Source organism: Paralichthys olivaceus, chromosome 14 (assembly GCF_024713975.1).
Source record: "Paralichthys olivaceus isolate ysfri-2021 chromosome 14, ASM2471397v2, whole genome shotgun sequence".
Lineage (NCBI taxonomy): Eukaryota > Metazoa > Chordata > Actinopteri > Pleuronectiformes > Paralichthyidae > Paralichthys > Paralichthys olivaceus.
Window position 1 is genome coordinate 18,434,358 of NC_091106.1, and position 8,494 is coordinate 18,442,851.

The window sequence follows — 8,494 nt, forward strand, 5'->3', positions numbered from 1 at the left end:
GTTATCCAATTATTCTGTTATGTCACTGTCGTCTGTTTCTCTGCTGCTGGAAAACAAGATTCAAAATGTTTCTTATAGTTTGGTATATTTTCATTGTTTATTATTTAATATCTCAAAGTGTATGATGGAGAATTGTCTAAATATGACTTATGTTGGTCACTGAAGCCACAAGAAAGTGAAGAAACCAACAAACCCAGACATTGTTTATGCCGAGGCTCTGACTTATGGTCCTGGACTTCAGAAAGTGCCTGTCTGATTTATGGCTGTGCAGCCGGCAGAGAGAACAGATCTTTTAGTTCTATTAGTTCAGATTTATCGGAGCACAACAAGGCTCTTTTTATCAAATGATACCAAAAAATAATAAATTACTTTGGACACGACTTGACTACATGGATCACGACATCAAAATATCAAAAGAATGATGCAAATAGATACGACTGGTGTGTGTGTTTATGTAAATGCACCGTGGGACAGGACGCCTCCCCGAGTTACTGAAGAAATACATTAAGTTCAATTCAGACAAATCTTGCATTAATATTTCACTAAGAGGTTCAGTTAGTTTTTCTTCCCCTGAGAACGAAGATACTACGGAGTTGAGAGGTTTAGTTTAAGACACATTTTGATTTAACATGCTCAGGCTGCCATTAAAATGTGTGTACTCATTAATAAAGTGTAAGAACTGACATTTTGAATAATCCATCCATGGTGCAGTTAATGAAGTCTTTAATAAATGATAAATTAATTTAAATTTTCTGGTTTTCCAGTTAAAAGTTTTATCGGTAACTATAGGAGTATGATATGCTCAAACAACAATCTATCAAGTTTACATATTTAAGCAACACTTAATCTCTTTTAAACCCATAGTTATTTATTCTTTTAAATTCAATTCTTTTAAGAAGATTAATTCAAATTTTATGATCTGCATCTATTTCACAGTAACCACAATGCATCGTAATTAGGTTGCCAGGCAAACCACCACTTAAAGGCCTTTGCACATTAAACATTTTTCTTTTGCACAATTTATTTTCACTTTCAATTTTAAAGAATATTTCTTGAACCTGTCAACATCAGCAACAGAAATTTAGCTGAGCGATGTCGGGGCTTTTACTTTTTGGTATTCATCTTCTCCTCGTCAAAAGAAAGTATGAGACCCCGACATTTTAAGGAAGCAACAGAGAGGACTCTTATTGAGCCATTCATTTATTCTGTCTGTTTGTTCTCAGCTCGTCCAGGAAGAGAAGAAAACTCCATCAGCTCCTGATCATAAAGAAAATCATTCCATCTTTGTGTTTTGTTCTTTGAATGCAGACCAACCCTTGTGCTTTAAATGCTTCTTGAGGCGAGGACACTCGAGTGTGCAGCCCAGTCGCATCAGTGTGAAGGTCTGATATGTGAGCGTGGTTGTGACTGAATGGTCCTTGGATTTTTAGGCCTGATCTCCTTGTTTGAAACTTACTCTGCAGAAGCTGTTTCCCACATGAAGAACTTAATTAGATTGTAAGGATTTGAAGAGGCTGGTGCAGCGAATACAGAAGTGGTCTCGATGGCAGCTTTCAACTCGGTCCCTCCACGGCTCGGCCTCCCGGTGGATTCTCACTCCGTCACGCCACCGACAGCCATCGCCATGAGAGGTTTTTCTCGGCTGCTGCTCTCCGTGTCTCGCCCTCCCTCTGCTATGAGTGGGCAGACGGGGAAGATCATCCCTTCAGTTTTAATTAGGCTTTTTAGAGAGGGGATGCTGTTCACGGAGACTTGCTCTGTGGTAATTGAGAAGAGGCGATACATGCAAACATGTTCCAGCCAAAGAATTGCCAAGCTGAGTCTCCTCCAAAGTAATATATGGCTTGTATTGTTTTCATGAAAAGAATGAAGCGAGACAAATAAGCAGATTAGACAAATGTGTGGAGTGTTTACCACTTATTTAGAGTTTTACTCAAATTTACTGGGGGTTCAGTCTTAAATGTAACGATTTAATCCCAACTGAAAACTGCACAGCGAAGGTAAAACATGTGAAGGTCTGATTGTTAATGTTAATGTCAATGTCCATGTACAGTGAGGACAGTCTTTATCTGTGTCATGGTTTTATATTTCTTTGGTGACATTTTCTGACCTGGAAGTCTGAATCATGTTCATGTCTTTATGACATTGTCTCTATAGGCAGCAGACTCAAGACTTTCATATGACGTACTTTGGTGTATGAAGACTTCAGCTTCATAATTGAATCTGCAGGAAAGAATCCAACAAAACACTTCAGGTTCTTATCAATTTGAGTTTTTATTAACCTATTGAAGAGCCTGTCATTAGTTTCAGAGGTTTCCAGTGAGGACGAGGGGACCGGGAGAAAGGAGGAAGATATACGGGACAAAATTAGCGTGGGAGGACGAGGAGTAACGGACAGGAAGAGGGAAGGAGAGAGGTTGTATACTCTGCAGTTGATGAGACAGCCACAAGTGTAGCCATGGAAACCAGCACAGTTATGAGTCATGGGTTGTAACATTGAGATGATGGTAGGAATAGAAAATTATTATCAACGGCTACATAAAACAAGTCAGGAGGAAATGATTGTCATTAAAATCAGCAGCACTGGATTTAATTCCTGCGTGTTGCTGTGTTCTGTTATCAAATATTAGTAATTGCTTTTCATCCTTATTTGTTTGAGTCTAATTAAGAGTAAGTTTTAAAAGTTCTCACAAACTGTACCCAGACAGAAAACAACAGCTCCTTTTACCACCATGTCCACACAACTGCAGATGTGTTTTTAGAATAATTGAATTTAACACACAGCCTTCGTTTTAGAAAATATTACGAAGGCTCAAACCTGCAGGGCCATGAGATGCCGATCAAATCTATGTCAACGATTCTTCAAACACCAGAGACGAACGCTTTGGTCCAAGCAGCATATACAGGATGAGAGCTGTAGAAATCTCTGGTAAAGAAGTGAAGCGACTATGACTGTTAAGTTTCCCAAAGTTTCCAGAGTTACCAAACCACGCAGTGAAGTTAGCATGAACATGAAGGGTGGAACGTTTTCTTTACCTCTGAATGGGAGATTTCTGTGAAATGTGTTTAAGGTCAGGCAGGTCAGCCCTTTGTGTCTGTGAGGACATCTGCATGTTCGACGGAGCTCAGAAGGAAAGCATCTTTATTTTTTTTTTTTTTTTTTTACCAAAACTGAAATAGCTAGAAATCACCATATCTGACATTTTGCATGTGGGGAGATTAATGAGAGAAAAGTTTAACTAAAACAATTATCTTCCAAATCAGCAGATGGAAACCCTCATTGACTTGGAAATCTGCTGGTGAATATTTTTTCCTGTGTCTCTTGGCAGACTCAATGATTGATGAATTCAGTGAAGCTCCGCAACGATGACGATGAATTATTTAATTTCATTTTAAGGAGGTTTGACAGAGAGAGAAAGAGAGAGAGAGAGAGAGAGAAAGATAATGTGCTTGCATATGTGTGTTTGTTGGCTGATGCTGTGAAGAAGACATGTTTTGACATTTCACTGACATGTGATGAGAGCAACATCCTTTGCGGTCGTACGTTACTAATGTCAACTGAAAACTCTCCCATGATCGATACGTAAACTTTTCAGAGAAGACAATGATCTGATTTTGTCTTCAACCTTTTATAACGTGATCTGTATCGTACCTCAGGTCAGTTTTGACATAAGTAATTGGTCGGTAATAAATTCCTGTTTTTTAAGCAGAATGTAATTGATGGTCTTTATCCTCAGCCACAGCTTCTTCCACATGTTTCATGATCCAGTCAAAACAGAAACACAGGTTTCCAACCGTACACGACCTGAGGACAGCGGAGGGAGAAGTAGTGGGGATGGCAGCATCCTCTACTGGCAAGGGTTGTAACTACAAGGAGGGGAAAAAAAGTTTGCTTTGAAAGTTTTATTTCAATAAATCATCTGGAATAAGAATTTGAGAGCAGCACAGTAGCATCAGCGTTTGGTGTGTGAACTGTACTGAACTGAATATGGTCCCAGGCTGCTTTGACATCTGCATGTCTGTCGACAAAAATTCACGCACAATAATTAAAAGTTTCCAATTAACCTCAAACCGATCTACAGGTCATCAGACTGTGCCAGGATTCAAACCAAGAACCTGGCTGCTCTGAGTCGACTGTGCTAACCACTGCGCCACCATGCTATCATTAGTTCACAAGTTAAATAGTGAAATCTTCCACATTAATTATAAGCCTGAACAGTTCACCCCCCCTTGAATGAATCACATTCAAGCATCAATTCATTTTAGGCAGAGTGGACATGACTTAGAGTTTGCTTTAATGCTTGTTTTGGCTGAAAGCAAGAAGTAATACCAGTAATGCTTGACTGACGTTCTTACTGTTATATTTATAATACTAAAATATGGCTATGGCCCAAACCCATTCCTGAGATTTAAGAGAATGATGAGGAGCAGTAATATATTCTTATGACCGCCTGCCATTAATAATACCTTTGAAAGTCGTAAGTTATTCTAATGGTTCGGCTTGGATCGACCTCGGGGTCTAATCTCTTGGAACAGGGGAGCTGGCTTCTGTTTGTGACAGAAAGAGGAAGAAGTGCTCTTCGTCATCCATTTCTGCTTCTGCAAGTAAACAACAGCACAGTCCAATTAAATGTGCATTATATTAATTCACAGCATGATTACCTGTGCCGCAGAATATTTATCAAACTATAATTCCAAACTTTATTAACATGAAAGTTACATAAGTCAAATTAGTAATGCACTTGCTAGTAACCCATTGTTCCTGTGGTCTGGCGCCCTCATGACAAATCAACTTTGACAGTCGGGCCTCAGGACAGCAGCACGAAACAGATTCAGAGGGAGGCGCTGGTGAAATCATGTGAAAGTGCCATTTCTGAGCTGTCACGTCGTCTCACTAAGATAAGATCCCTACCAGGAACCATATTATTGCTTTACCCCAACCCCCATTTGTCCATATTAAAGACACAGAAATGCCATAAATCGATAAGAAATTGCTTTTCCATGTCGCCTAGGAAATTTACAGGTAATAATTAAGCACAGATGAGCACAAGCACAACATACATTGTACCTGTCACTCTAAGATATGATTCACTGTGTCTGTTGGAATGTAGAATACCACACAAAACAGAATTAAATCCAGATAGTGTACGGATTCGAGCCACGTCGGACACCCCTGGCCTTGGATGACAAAATTAATGTGAGCCATTTGTAAAACAGACAAAGTGGCCTATATATCCCCAAACTGATTTTGGAAAACATCTGGTGCGCTAGGCAAGCTGAAATCTGGATGTGAACCCAAAGTGGCATGATGGTAAATGACGAAAATGGTCCAAATAGCACAAAACAAAATCAGACCACTTTGGAAGTTATTGTAGTCTGCTACTTTTCAGTGGTGATGAAACTTCACAAAGCGTTGAACCGCAGCCAGGCTCATCACTGTTTTGGGTCACCTGGAAACATTTTCATTGTCGTTTTTGCAATTTGCATTTGTGACTTTTTGCAGTAGATGTGTGGTCAAAGTTGTTTTCTTAATATGCACGTGTTTTTTCTACATGCATGTGTTTTCATAATTTACAGTGCGTTGAGCTCTCACAGACACTGAATAACTGGTTAACTGTCGAGTGTGTTTTTCCTTCATTACACAGAAGTTGAAGCAGAGACTGGCGAAATCACGGGCAAAGTGTGACCTTGAGTAAAATTGTGGATTTCTCTGAACATTTTTAGAAACACTTTGGATAATGTAAGTACACAAGTGAACAAAATCATAGGTTGAGACACTTTTAGACATTGTAATAAGGATTTTCATCTTTAAAAATGTGTGTTACAATTTGATTTGTGTACTGCGTGATCTGATTTAACTCAATTGCCCTTTTATTTTGTTTGTAGACTCGTACTCAGCCAAGTAAAATCATTGCTTTTCCCAAAGTGGCTTCGGGTGAAAGCACGCAGAGCACAACACATACTTGAGGTTTTCAGAAGCGATTGATTTGCTCGACCCGTTAGGTTCTCGTACATGTGTAGCCGGCCCTCGTGATTTCTCTGTGAGACTTTCAGAAAAGCAGACAGGTGTCGTCAGTTTGACCGCAGGCTTCGACCGCCTGTGTGCACCTGAACCTTACTGTTCATCCATCCGTCTTTCAGCCTCTTTCTTCCAGGCCCCTGTCTGTATCTTGTTGGCCCTCATGCACTCACGTATGCGTGCACACACAGACGGAACAGCCCCAGAAGGCTGTCTAAGCTTGGTTTGGTTAACTACACAAACCCAATGACCAGTGGGTGAAAGATAAACCCACAGACACATTCTGGAGCAAAGACATCAGGGTTTTGTAGGTGAAGTTGTGATTGGAGGGATGCTTGTCTGTGGAGGTGAGGGGGCTGGGAGAGCACCTTCACCTGCACCGAGGATCAATCAGAGCAGGTGATAGCTGTTAGCTGATTGATCCTCAGGTTTAAAAGGCGGCACCTCAGCTGCCTCAAGAGGACACAAGCACAGAGACACATGCACAGAGACACATGACTGAGGCTCACAGAGACAGAACATGAGACACTGAGCTGCAAAGCTACCTGTTAAGTTTAGGTTTTATAAGTTTATGTTTGTTTAATAAAATCATGCTGAAACCTGACTGGTTTGTCTCTGGCTGCTGTGGTGGGAGCCCCGTGGCATGGTCAACTGCCACAATGTCGTTCTGTGCATTGCTCGTGGCCCATGAGATTACAATGTCGGTCTGTCTTGACAGCTACTGGATATTTTGCATGTTTGAGTAAAAGATATTTGACGTGTACTTTGACTTTTTAGTTTGGCTCTTGTTCAATCTGTTAACATGGAGGAGGTGGGGTTTATGATCTATTGTTCAATCAGCCAACAGGGGAAAGAAAACAATACTTCTCAACTGAAAAAGTAGGGAAAGAACTGTGAAATCACAATAGTTGGATGCACTTTGTTAATGCCTCACACACAGACACACACACACTTGTTTTGTCTTATTAAGGACCTGCTGCTTCGTGTTTGAGAGCCACAATGAAGCAGAGTATATTCGGCTGTGTACTGCTCTTGACTTTTTCAAATGCAAATCAGCAAAATCCTCACAAAGAAAAGCACGGCCGCTCCAAGCCTCTTCAAAACCCCATTAATGTGCCAACAGTGTCAAAGAACACAAACATACACACGCTGGATTTTCTCTCCTGACCTTCTTATCATCCTCGCATTGGAGAGTCCCAGAGCCTCATGTCTAAAACTGTCAGATGAATAAAGATGGAGTATGACCTGACAGTAAATCAATTCATCAAATATTCCCATTCCAGTGCAATTTCCAACCACCGATCACTTCTGTCCTTTTAGTTTGTGTGGACAGGTGCCGGCTGAAATTATTTGTAAATCTTCTTCACGCACGTGACCAGGTACTGATGGGAAAAAAGGTGTCTAACTAAAAGCCACTTCTTGTCCCTGTAGCTGTGACAATGACATTTTTATTTGATTTCACATAAAGTTAAGTAGTAGAACAGCTGTGTGTGTGTGTGTGTGTGTGTGTGTGTGTGTCCAGGTATTAGCAATGTTGTGGGGACCTATATCTGTTTACACAGTCACATCATAGGGACTTGTTTTCCTCATGGGCACAAACATTAAGTCTTCATAACGTAAATCGCTGAATTTAAATTATTATGTGAAGACTTGTTGGGTTTAGGTTGAGTTTAAGATTAGAGAAAGTCTCCAGTAAATCAATGTAAGTCCTCTGATGTCATGCAGACACGATTGTGTGTGTGTGTGTGTGTGTGTGTGTGTGTGCGTGTGTGTGTGTGTGTGCGTGTGCGTGCGTGTGTGTGAGAGAGAGAGATAACAAGAAAGAAAGAAAGAAAGAGAGAGAGAGCAAGAGAGAAAGAGAGAGAGCAGAGTTTTGGTGCCCCCCTGTGTTAATACCGGGAACACATAAGATTTCTTCATCCACTATAAAAACAAATAATACACATGCTCATCAACAGCAACTTATTGTGCAGAGAGGCTAACACTTTTATATTTTGTCATCATGCAATATACAGATTGTTGCATTTCCATATTTCAAATATCAGATTAAGCAGATTAACAGCAGCAGTATAGGACATACTGTATGTTCAGAGCAATGCAACATATTTCACTATAACATTCTTCAAACAAAAGTGACACGATTTCCTGCAACATTTTTTTTTAATTTGTGATAAAATCTGCTGTTTTGTGACTCTACAGGAGTTTGTGTGTGAGTTTGTAGAAGCATTTTCATTCTTTGTAAGTTTAATAAAAACGTATTATGATTCTCTGTATAGATTTAGAGTTTCGGTGAATATGGATGAATATTTGAGTGTGTGTGTGTGTGTGTGTGTGTATTAGTGTGCATAAGTGTGTGTGTGTGTGTGTGTGTGTGTGTGTGTGTGTGCGCGCGTGTGTGTGTGTGTGTGGAGCCTCAGCGGTGCATCTCACCGAGCTGCAGCCACAGAGCAGCGGCGGCGGCAGCGCGCCTGCGCA